Genomic DNA, 12,085 nt, shown 5'->3' with positions numbered 1-12,085 from the left:
ATACATGCATACAAATAGGATAATTATATCCAGCAAATCATAACTTTTCCAATGACACCTTACATGACCCATGTACAAAATGCATCATAATTATGTCATACTTACATCATAATCATACAACTATGAAGAATATGGGCTGCAGTGCAACAGCATAAAAATACAACTTTCAAACAAACAAACAAACAAAAACCCAAGCAAGTCAAAAAGCCCAGTTCTGCTACCCTTACCCACAATGAGTAGCACCTCACTTTATGAGGAGTCCTATCTGAAATCAAGGAACAACTCAACATGAATAAGAGTGGAAAAATCAACTCCTCCAATAAGAACTTAAAAGAAAGGATACAAAGAGGAGGAGAATAAATTCAGAAAAATGCAAATGACTTGAAAAGATCCTACAGAATGTGAGTAACAGTACATGATTCCACTTTATATAGTCCCCCATCTTATTTGTTGTTTTTCAAAACTCATCTAGAAATTTCTAAAATTTGCTTATTTACCATATGTTCCTGGTTCGTCATTATGCAAACACAATAACATATTGTTATACAATTGCTCTTGAGTGCTGGACTAGTAGGGTGGGGAGAAGGGGAGGAGAGAAGGTGGAGAGATTGATTTGTTAAAAAAACATAATGTATTTTTTTAAATTAAAAACTATGTAAATGTACTTTGCAAGTAGATAGTGTAGAAGAAAAATAAAGGTGAAACAGATATGGTCTGCTAATCTTGCAGTTTCTCTATAACTAAACTTAAAAAGAACACTTTAATGAGTTCCATTCACTTTAGGGGAAGGCTATTTAAGTACTATTTCTTCTGACCTATACTTGCACTCTGCTTGCTTAGTAGAAAGGATGTAGGAAGGTGAGTCTAATGAAAATAGAAGTTCAGAATATGAATTATTGAGGAAAACACAAGATGATTGAGTTCTTAAAGTGTTGGTAAAATTTGCCAGCGAAGTGCGTAGGGTTTTATGTTAGACAATGTTTTTGTTTAAGGAAAGTCCTTTAGAAGATTGAAGGAAAGGAGACAGGAAGAACTGATAGAAGCAAAACGAATAAATAAGACTGCAAGAAAATCATTGGCTGTGATTTTGTTGAGGAAACTGCAACTTTTAACACACACCTTAACTTTTTTTGAATGGTGTTGTTACCCTATGTGCCAGAATGTAACACCACTCACTCATGGGGTCACAATACTACTCATTCAGATTTGACCTGGCTGCCCCTGGAGCATGACAGAAGGACAGCTAGGCCATATTTGAGTGAGAGGCATTGCAACTTGGCACACTCAAATTTAGCCCCCACGCCAAAACCGCAATTTTAACAAATTGTGGCCGCAACTTTTGAATCAAAATATCACCGCCTCCTTACAATCTTATAACCTTGATTCTGACATTTTGTTATCACCCAAGGGATTAGAAATTAGTCAAAATTAAAGATATCAGGTACTTATAACACAATCAGTCCCTATGTTTTAGATTACCTATTTGTTGAAGAAAGTGCTTTTGCAAATCCGTGGAGAGCAGGAGCCAAGTTCATCTTCATGTTGGGTTTTCTCTTGTGCCCCTAAGTCCATTGACTTCAGTGGAGTTACACCAGGGATGCATCTGCTCCCCATGACTTTGTACACAAGCCAGAAGTAGCAGCAATCAAAGGATAGAATCTAGATGATATGGGAAAAAAATCACTTGGTTATCATTCATTTTAAATAGGAAAAAAAAAAAAACTAGTAGGGCCCAGCTGTATACTGGTGAGCAGTTACTCTCATGGGGAATCCCACTGCAGTCAGCATCATATGAGCACTCCCGTCAGCCCATGGGAGATCTTAGGAATTTCTAAAAACAAATGCTTCTCTAATATCAAGTCTTACATTTTTCACCATTCAGTTAAGACTAATTTGCTAGACCTTTTTTTAGAAAGAAAAAAAAACCATAAATTTTCTAACTGGTGGAAGTCAATGGAGTTACTCCATATTTACACTAGTACAACAAAGAGCAGAATTTGGTCCCTGTAGTTATTATCCAAGTTCATCTGCCTCTTAGTAAGAGCAGCAATAGTGCTGCAGAGATATAGTATACCCAGAGTCATACTAAGTGTCAAACCCCTGCTCCAGCAAAGCACAGGTCAGGAATAAGGCCCTGCAGCTGTACCTGCTCAGTCTCTGGAGAGCCTAACAAGCACAGCTGGGCCACATCAGCTAGGTCACCTGAGGGACTGCTCTGCCTGATTGGCTGAAGAAGCTAGCAGGCCTGTTTTTTAAGCCCAGCAGCAGCAACTCACTTGTTGCCGGACACACATACTTGTGGATTCTGTCTCTTTCAGTGGTTGCCTTGCTTTTGCCCTGTGCTCAGCCTTGCTCCTGCTTTCCTTTTCTGACCTTTGGTTCTGATTTCTGGCTCTGGCATTGGGACTGTCCCTCTGGTTCTGACTTTAGGCTGTGATTCCAGATTCTGGCTCTGGCATGCAGACTCCTGCTCTGTGCACTAGGCCAGAGTGTCCATGACCCGGTTACTTGACAGTATGCAAGCATATGATTAAGTGTATAGTCCCTTTGGTGTCGATGGGGATTGGTTTTTCCATTAGCAAAAAAGGCAACATTTGTCAAATAAATTAGTTGCTTCTAATTTGCTCAGCTTTAGCATATGCACACACATCCCTGTGCCCATTCGTACAGTGATTATACCCCCAAACACCTCAGTATTAGGTATTGGCCACACAGGATGTGATTCGTATTTACACTAATGCCTCTTAGTGATACTCTAAGAGGAACTCTAATTTATGCCCACGTTAAAGTTATTTTACTAGAATGATATAAATAAGAATAATACCTTAAATACTTAGATTTAACTATGGCCTGATTCTGAGAGAGGCCAAGCATCCTCCACTCCTGTTGATGTCAATGGAAGTGGAAAGTGCTCAGCTACTTACAGTATCAGGCTTTGTTAGGTAAGAATGTGTTGGATTACGTAAAATCTACAAGTGTTCTGGTGGTACCTATAGGTAGGTAATGTGAGGTTGGGTATTTTAATCTCAGACAATCTTCAAATTCTGTTCCCTGGGGAAGGTGCCTAATATAAGTAAAATCCAATCAATGCCTTTTAGAGTTCTTCCCTGTCACAGAGTTTCAGATTACTAATTAGGAATGTTCAATTGCATTCCTTTCCATCAATTTGTCATAGGGTACAATTCAGCACCCTCTGAGGATTTAAAAGGTTACACTTCCATTTGTCAAGGTCACAGCAAGAAAAGTTTTTCATTAATTTTAGATTGGCAAAGAAAGAAATATTGTAATTGCTGCATTTAGCCATTCAGTGCACCAGTCCACTTTCTAGTTCTCAGCCATCCAGTTAGGAACTTTATTTAAAAATGCATGAATTGTTTGAGCCATGATTCCGAAGAGTTCATTTGTGGATTTGTTGCCTGGTTTCTTTGTTTTCAAGCATGCAGTGATTACATTAATGCAATCACTTTGCAGGACAATGACCTGATCGATCAAAGTTTGGTAAATAAAAATGGTTCTCCATTGATATAACCAGAGGTGCAATATCCATTAAAGTCACCTCACAAGAGCCCAATTCCAGCTGTTGACTGCCCACAGTACCTATTGGGCACGCTGCACCTTGCAGAATGTAGCCAAAACTGATCATTGGGAAAACTTCCCAAGGATGTTTCATTTTTTTACTATGAATTACCTTAAAGGAACCAAATTAAGATATTTTTTTTCATTTGTCAAACTAGATGGCCATTTAGAGGCCTTGTTGCTATTTAGTGAGGTTACAACTGTTATTCAAGATCAGTGGAGGCAACGACAATCAAAGTGAAACACCAGTTCAAATACATCTACATTTTCAAGTGGACTAAATAGGAAAAGATTTCTCTTAAACTAATGTGGTAATCATGACAAATTGATACATTTTAGAGTCCTGCATCTTATGTCTGAATTGGAGCAGCCATTTTAGAAGTTTTGACTGTTTTGTTTCTATTTTTTTTATTATTATTATTTTGGCTCAAAAGGATAAATTCACTGAATCAAAACAACTGATTTCCAGTGAGGTCATGAAGAACAGCAGGCAGAGTAATGCTGAATATTGTACCAGCATTGTCATGGCTTTGCTCCATCATTTGAAGAAGTACATTTTCCTTTCAGGTAAGCCTGCTGCTACCGACCTTATGACAGGGGTAGTCAATTATTTTTTGTCAAGGTCCAATCTCTCTTCCCTCTTAACAAGAGCCTGACTTTTTTGTTTAATTTAATATAAAGATGCATAAGTGCCGGTGAGCATGGGCTTGTTTACACTAGAAAGTTGTACTGTTTGAGCTCTAATACTATAGCTAACGTGGTAAAAGCTCCCTAGTGTCGACACAGTTATATCAGTATAAAGGTGCTTTATACCAGTATAGCAATTCCAATTCAAGGAGGGGAATAAGCTACATCACTGTAAGGCATGTTTTATAAAGGCCTGGTCTACTCTGCAGAGTTTTGATGGCAAAAGGCAGCTTTTGGTGGCAAAACAATGGAGGTGTACACACGGCAATGCCACTGTTGGTGACAAAACAAAACCACCTGGACAAGAGACATAAAGCTTTTGCGGCAAAGTTAGCACAACAAAGCGTCAGTGTAGATGCTGCCGTTCGTTATATTGCCAGAACTGGCCTCCCCCAGTATCCCACAATGCTGCTGTGACTGTTCTGCTCACTGTTTTAAACTTGGCTGCCCTCCAGGCATGCACCTCCTCCCCTTTCAAAGGTTGGGTGAAGCTCAGCCAGCGTGCTGCTCTGCTCCAGGAACAAAGATCAAATCATTAGCGTGGAATGCTGTTGTCTGCCACACTAGGAACACAGACCTGTGTGAGACAGTGCTGTGTTGTGCAGAGCCAGAGAGGGAGGCGGGGGTTGATGTCATGGGTGTCCCCCGCCCCCTTTCTCAGGACTGGTTGCTTCCAGCGGGTGTCTTAACTTAACAGCATGCCGACACACTCGCTCTCCTGCAGCACACACACTGTCTGTCTCACATACACGGTCCCATCCCCCCCCCCCGCCATCTCTCATACACTTTCCCAACACACACTGTGTCTGTGTCTTCCCCCCTCCCCGCCATGCTTTCCCCCTCTGCCCACACACTTCAGTTGAAAAGCGGCTGGAAATCTAGCAGGATGCCCATGGAACTATGGGACTGAGAAACCTGCATCATGTGATGCTGTGCCTGCACCATGAGGCACTGCAAACCCTTTCCAAAGCACCCTGCAGCCAGTTGCACAGTGGGATAGCTACCTACAGTGCACTGCTCTCTATGACGATGCAAGAATGGCTAATGTGGATGCACTCTGCTGACACAAGGAGGATAGTGTGGACATGCAACAGCGGTTTTTAAAGTACTTTAATTAAAGTGACATAATTTTTGTCAACAAAACTCTGCAGTATAGACATAGCCAAAGATATGTGGTCACACTAGAAGTTGTGTTGGGACAACTATTTAGATTAAGAAAATAAATAAATAAATGCATTCCGCACCAAAATATTTATATAAGTACAAAGAACTGTGTGTAGATCAGGCCTTTAAACATTAGGCGACACCAGAAATCAGGTTGCTTCTACAACCTTAGTGCACTTCCATTATGTATATGTATTTTGATACAGACTCCCAAGTTTGGCCTTGGGGTCAATTCCCTCCCCCTCACTGTATTAGTTTCCTCCAAACTACCAAGGGAAGTGATGGTTTCTAGCTCCAGTGAATTCTTCTAATGAAGACTAGATGCCTCTCAGGAGTGTCAAAAACTAGTTACTGTGCTATACAGGACACCTGTGATATATGCGGGGGGAAAGGGGATCAGATTCAGCGGCAGCTCCAGGCATCAGCGCTCCAAGCGCGTGCCTGGGGTGGCAAGCCACAGGGGGCGGCCTGCTGGTCGCCATGAAGGCGGCAATCAGGCTGCCTTCGGCGGCATGCCTGCGGGAGGTCCACCGGTCCCGTGGTTTCGGCGGCAATTCGGCGTTGGACCTCTCACAGGCATGCTGCTGAATCCGAGTTACCAGTGGACCTCCCGCAGGCGCGCCGCCGAAAGCCGCCTGACTGCTGTGCTTGGGGCGGCAAAATACATAGAGCCACCCCTGGTCAGATTAGAGGATCTAATGGTCTCTTCTGGCCTTAAAGTCTACAAATCTATTGAAAACTGAGTGTGGCATGTTGAGTAGCCTCTGAGGTTTTCATGTGTAGCCTGCTTGATCCCCAGAACTAACAAAGAGTGAGTGGGGTGATACACGGGGAGCAGCTCAAGGACTTTAGAGGGACAAGGGGTCTGTCGCCTTCCTGATGAGCTGTTCACAGATCAGGAGTTCAGAGAGGATGGGACCAGCTCCAACACTGAACATTGTCCCAATCGAGAGAGACAATGACAAATTGTAACCTGCAGGATACAAGCATTGTCCTGGGTGCAACAATCCTCTTCTAAAGCTCTATGATCACTGAATCAGATATTCCAACCTGACCACAAAGTCCCAGCTCCTTGGGGTTGGGGGGTGGGGGAAGGGCTCATTGCACAGCACATGTACCCGCCCTTTGACCCTAACCTCCTTTCCCTACAGCATGTCAACTTCTGGATCAGATCCAGAGGCTCCCAGGAGAGAGCCAGGGCCATAAGGAGCAGTACAGCCCTGCTCCAATTCACCATCACCCTCCCTGAATTTGTCATAAGTGACCTCAGACCCCAGTTTCCTGACTTTAGGTGTAGGCGGGCTAATTGACAGACTGTAGGATCTGCTGCTACAGGGGCTGTGGGTTAGGAGTGTTCTCCTTGGGAGGCAGAGCAGGGAATGATATAGGCTTGAGTCAAGTTCTTCTTTTCCTGCTTAAGTGGTGAGTCTGGGCTTTTAAGGGGACCATGCTCCAGCCTCTGCTCCAGCCAGGTTTGGGCCTGGCCTTGAGTCCCTTCTTGTCATCCTAAAGCAGCTTGGGGAGCAAATCCTCATGGATGGCCCTGCCCAGATTCCTTTGCTCCAGGCATCCTTGGGGAGAATTAAGGGTCTAGCTCTAGCTCCTCTCCCTCAGCATCTCCTGCAGTAGGAGGCAGGGCCGGCTCCAGGCTTGGGGACATTGGCTTCGGCTCTCCAGCCACCCAGCTCTGAAGGCAGTGCTGCCACCAGCAGCAGCGCAGAAGTAAGGGCAGCAATACCATATTCTGCAACCCCCACTTCTGCGCTGCTGCCAGCGGCGGCACTGCCTTCAGAGCTGGAAGGCCAGTCAGAGGCCACCGCTATCCATCCACTTAGCTCTGAAGGTAGTGCTGCCCCCAGCAGCAGCGCAAAAGTGAGGGCAGCAATACTATACCCTGCCACCCTGTCTTCCATGTGGCTGCTGGCAGTGGTGCAGAAGTAAGGGTGACAATACCATAGTCTGCCTCGCTTCTGTGCTGTGCAGGCAGTGACACAGAAGTAAGAACGTCAATATCACACCATGCCACCCTCACTTCTGCACTGCTGCTGGCAGCAGTGCTAGCTTCAGAGCTGGGAGGTCAGTTAGCGGCCACTGGTATCTGTCCACTCAGCTCTGAAAGTAGCACCATCACCAGAAGCAGCACGGAAGTGAAGGCGGCAATACCATACCATGCCACCCTTACTTTGGCACTTCTGCTGGCGGTGGCGCAGAAGTAAGGGTGGCAATACCACACCATGCCACGATTATTTCTTCACTGCCTTCTTCAGAGCTGGGAGACCAGTCAGAGGTCACTGCTCTCCAGCCATGCAGCTCTGATGATAACACACAAGTAAGGGAGGGGTTAGGATTAGGGAGGCCAGAGGCAGGGGGAGTTGATACCCAGTGATGTAATTACCGTGGCACCACATGTAAGCCCAGTCCCCATCACAATTTGGCAGAGAAAGCAGGCAACATCCCAGACCTGCTGTGAGTCCTGAAAAAGGTTAGCTCTGGTAAAATTGCTGAAGTGGCTGTTGGACAGCCAGGGGCAGCTCCAGGAACCAGCACAGCAAGCACGTGCCTGGGTCGGCAATCGGCAGTAAGGCAGCCTTCAGCTGCATGCCTGCGGGAGGTCCGCTGGTCCCACCGCTTCGGCAGCAAATCGGCGGCAGCTACTCAGAAGGTGCGAGACAAGCACTGGGCTATTCTGTTGGAAGGGTCGTAATCGGGGGTGGGGGGGAGTGGGGCAACAGCTCAGGGCACCGATCCAGTGGAGGAGGCAGAAAAATGGGGGGAGGAAAATGATGGAAAAAATGGTAGGGGCTAGAGCCCTGAAGTGGGACAGGGATCCTGAGTGTCCCGCAGGACCCACTGCCATAATAGCCATAGCGGGATAAAAATTCAATAAACAACGTGGGAGCGGGTGGCAGTGAGTATTGTGGGGCATGATGGGAGCAGGATTAAAAAAGTAGTCCTCCTGTGAAGCAAGCAACATGAACACCCTAGCCACCAGCCGCCGCTCTCCAGCCACCCAGCTTTGAAGGCAGTGCCACTGCCAGCAGCAGCGCAGAAGTAAGGGTGGCGATACCCATACCATGCCACACTTCGGTGCTGCTACTTGTGGCGACACTGAGTTCAGAGCTGGATACCTGGACATTGGCTTCGGCTCTCCAGCCACCCAGCTCTGAAGGCAGTGCTGCCACCAGCAGCAGCGCAGAAGTAAGAGTGGCAATACCATACCATGCTACCCATACTTCTGCGCTACTACTGCAGGTGACGCCGCCTTCAGAGCTGGGTGGCCAGCGAGTGGCCACCACTATCCCACCACCCAGCACTGAACGCAGTGCCACCACCAATAGCAGTGCGGAAGTAAGAGCGTCAATACCATACAATGCCATCCTTACCTCCGTGCTGCTGCTTGCGGCGGCAGAGAAGTAAGGGCAACAATATTATACCCTGCCACCCTTACTTCTGCTGCTGCTGGAGGTGGCGCTGCCTTCAGAGCTGGGAGACCACCGCTATCCCTGGTGAAAGGCCACCGCTATCCCTCACCCAACTGTGCATGTAGCGCCGCCAACAAGAGCAGCGTGGAAGTAAGGGCAGTAATACCATATCCTGCCACCCTTACTTCTGCGCTGCTTCTGGCAACGGCACAGAAGTAAGGTCAGCAATACTATACTCTGCCACTCTTACTTCTGTGCTGTTGCTGGTGGTGAAAGAGCTGATTCAACAATGAATTTGGCCCACTTAGTAGAAAATATAAATCAGACGATAATTACAAACCTGGAAAAATTATCTTTCCTTGTGTTTTAGGAAGTGGGAATTTATTAAATAAATGAATACATGTGAATTCTTTTTAGTCCCAAATACACAGAGCCAACAAGCCTTCTATTTATACACAAAAAGAGCAGTAAAACACTTCCATATTTCTCATCAAAATAGTATATATCTGTTTCTAAGATTGATGTTTTCTCTAATGTTTAAAGGTGTAGGCAAACACAAGTATGAATTCTATACCCTTCTCTGCATCAGCTGCAGGAATTATAATCTGATCTCTTTCCCAATGCAAAATAATAACCTTTGCCAAGTACATCATATAGTAATTAAAAACAGGTCTAGGTCAAGATTTCAAAGACATTATAGTGGACAGATGCTATTTCAAGCTAAGATGAAAGCTTCACATTATCATGATCACAATGTACGCACTCTATGATTCTATAACCACTGCTAAACTCAGAAGATTTAAAAATTGTGGCTTTGTTTGAAACAGGAGAAGTAGTTCCCTGCTTGCAATTAGTAGGTGAAAAGCCAGCAGAAGAATTTCATTGATGCATGCCTCTTTGAAAAGGGATCTTATATGTGTACTTGATAAGCTGAAATTAGATTAAGGCGTCTTCAGAGAAAATGAATGAATAGTGGCTGTAGCTGAAAAATTATCGTTATATCTCTAGGGAACGAATCATTCCATAATACAAGTTCAGAGTAGGATGACCAATAGGCTGCAGCAGCCAGGACTACAGATTTTTTAAACTTGGGCTGTCTGACCTTTTAATTTAAACCACAAATAAGGAGAAGATGAAAAGTGCCCTTCAACTCCAGAAAGCAACATAAATAAACTATAGTGAATGGAGCTCAGTAGGTTATATTAACTCCTTTGAAGTGAATAAATTTCTGATGATTGTGCTTATAAATGATACATCTAAATGCTAACATTACAGCCAAAGCTAATCCACCCATGATATGTTCATTTAATTATCAGACCTTGTGATGATTTGACTTAAAATAGCATCTGTATTTTTCCCCATTTGCTGGGATGATTTTTTATGCACTTAGAAACAGTTTAATCAAACTCTGGCCAAGGAAACATATTCCAAAATGGCAGGGTAACCTTACAAAGCTGCCATGAAAATTTACCACCCTAGATGCAAAACCAGCTTGCTCATCCTTACTATGATAATGACAATAACAATATTTTATTCAGCTGCCAAAATAAATTATTTTGCTTGGATGATAGGGTGAGTAGAACTTTGGAAGGTCATGGTACAGAATAGAAATTGTTGAATGAATCTTTATTGTACTCATTATAAACGTCTTGGAATCTTACTCTGACATCCAAAACAAAGTCATTTTATATGATGTCATTTAATCGCTCTTGCAACTGATTTAGTTTCATTTTCAGAATCCATCCTACCTATTATTACCATGCCGTTGTAGCTATTCAAAATGGAACAATTCCAGAGAAATCGTAAACATCAGACCCCACAGTGACCATTGGCTCAGTGGTTAGAGCATTTGCCTGCGTTGTGGGAGGTTAAGCTTCAAGTCTCTGCTCTGATTCTTCATTAGACAAACTCAGATTTTACCTTGGCAGTCTGTTATTCCAGAAGGGATTTCTAACTTGATATACACATAGCTTTCAATATGATTGTTTTAGTGAATTACACTCTACATTTGACCTTATCCCTCAGTGATTTTCCCTCTAGGGACCACAGGACACTTGTAGTATTTCCACACCACAGGAAATCATCTTCCCTCTCTATATGTCACCATAATTCTCAACGAAAGTCAATGAGAGTTACATTATATACATGGTGCACTACCTAAAGACACAAGCTGATATTATTAATTCATTCAAATAGGGCAGTCTGTTTAGCATATCGCAGATCTTCAGTTGTTCCAAGGTTGTCCATGTTTCTTTGGTTTCTCACTTACTCCATTTCTGCTGGAGAAATACATACACAACCAACCTGTTATCACCAGGGATGGGAGACCTTGGAACAAATACCTGCTCCCACAAGCTTTCCCAAAAAATTCTTCCCTCAGCACATGAAAAATTTTAGGCTCGGAATTTGGGCTTCAGTGAAGTAATATGGTTGAGGGCTGGGCGGGGGGGGGAGGAAATTAGGTGTACAATGGAAAGTTAATTACACCAACTTCCGGTTATTTTATTTAAGACACCTTATTATGGTGCCTAAGTATTATTTGGCCACGTATAGACTTTTACACTCCCTACATCCTTCTGAATTTAACATGACATTAAAATGTTTAATGTACTTGATATTTTAAAACTCAGGAAGTTCAGACTTACTAAAATTATGGCTTCTTGGTCCTTCCTCCTCTAGCTATATTCCTATGTTGCCCATGAACCTGTTACTCAATGGAGACCTAGAGGGGCCACCCCTCCAGAAATATATGGTCAAACAAGGAAATGCTGAGTTAAATCCTAGCTCTGGTCTTTCATCCCACTGTGTAGCTGACATTTCCATCAAGTTACAGGGTTGAGTGACAAGTAATTTAATGTTTTGTAATAAGGGGCTAATTTTTCAAAAATTATATTGAGGGCATGGGGTCTGTAATGAGGCTGTGTCAATGAAAATGCCACAAAGGTGATATCACATCCAGGTCACTAAGATTACCACCTACAGACATCCCAAAGGTGGAGACAAAAGAATTAACTTGATCTAGTTCTGAGTTTATGTTACAGAATGCAATCATACGTTGGCACTCAGGCTGTGGAAGCAGAATCCCTAGAAATATCAGGGAAAAAAGACAGACGGACAGACAGATGGTCAGATAAATACATACATAAATGTCCCTTTTACATTTTCAAAGAACAGTAAACAAATATCTTGCCTTCTTGAAAGCAAAATAGTTGTCCACCTACATGTATTAAAACACC

This window comes from Trachemys scripta, chromosome 1, assembly GCF_013100865.1.
Source record: "Trachemys scripta elegans isolate TJP31775 chromosome 1, CAS_Tse_1.0, whole genome shotgun sequence".
NCBI classification, from domain to species: domain Eukaryota; kingdom Metazoa; phylum Chordata; order Testudines; family Emydidae; genus Trachemys; species Trachemys scripta.
Note: the sequence above shows the minus strand (reverse complement) of the source record.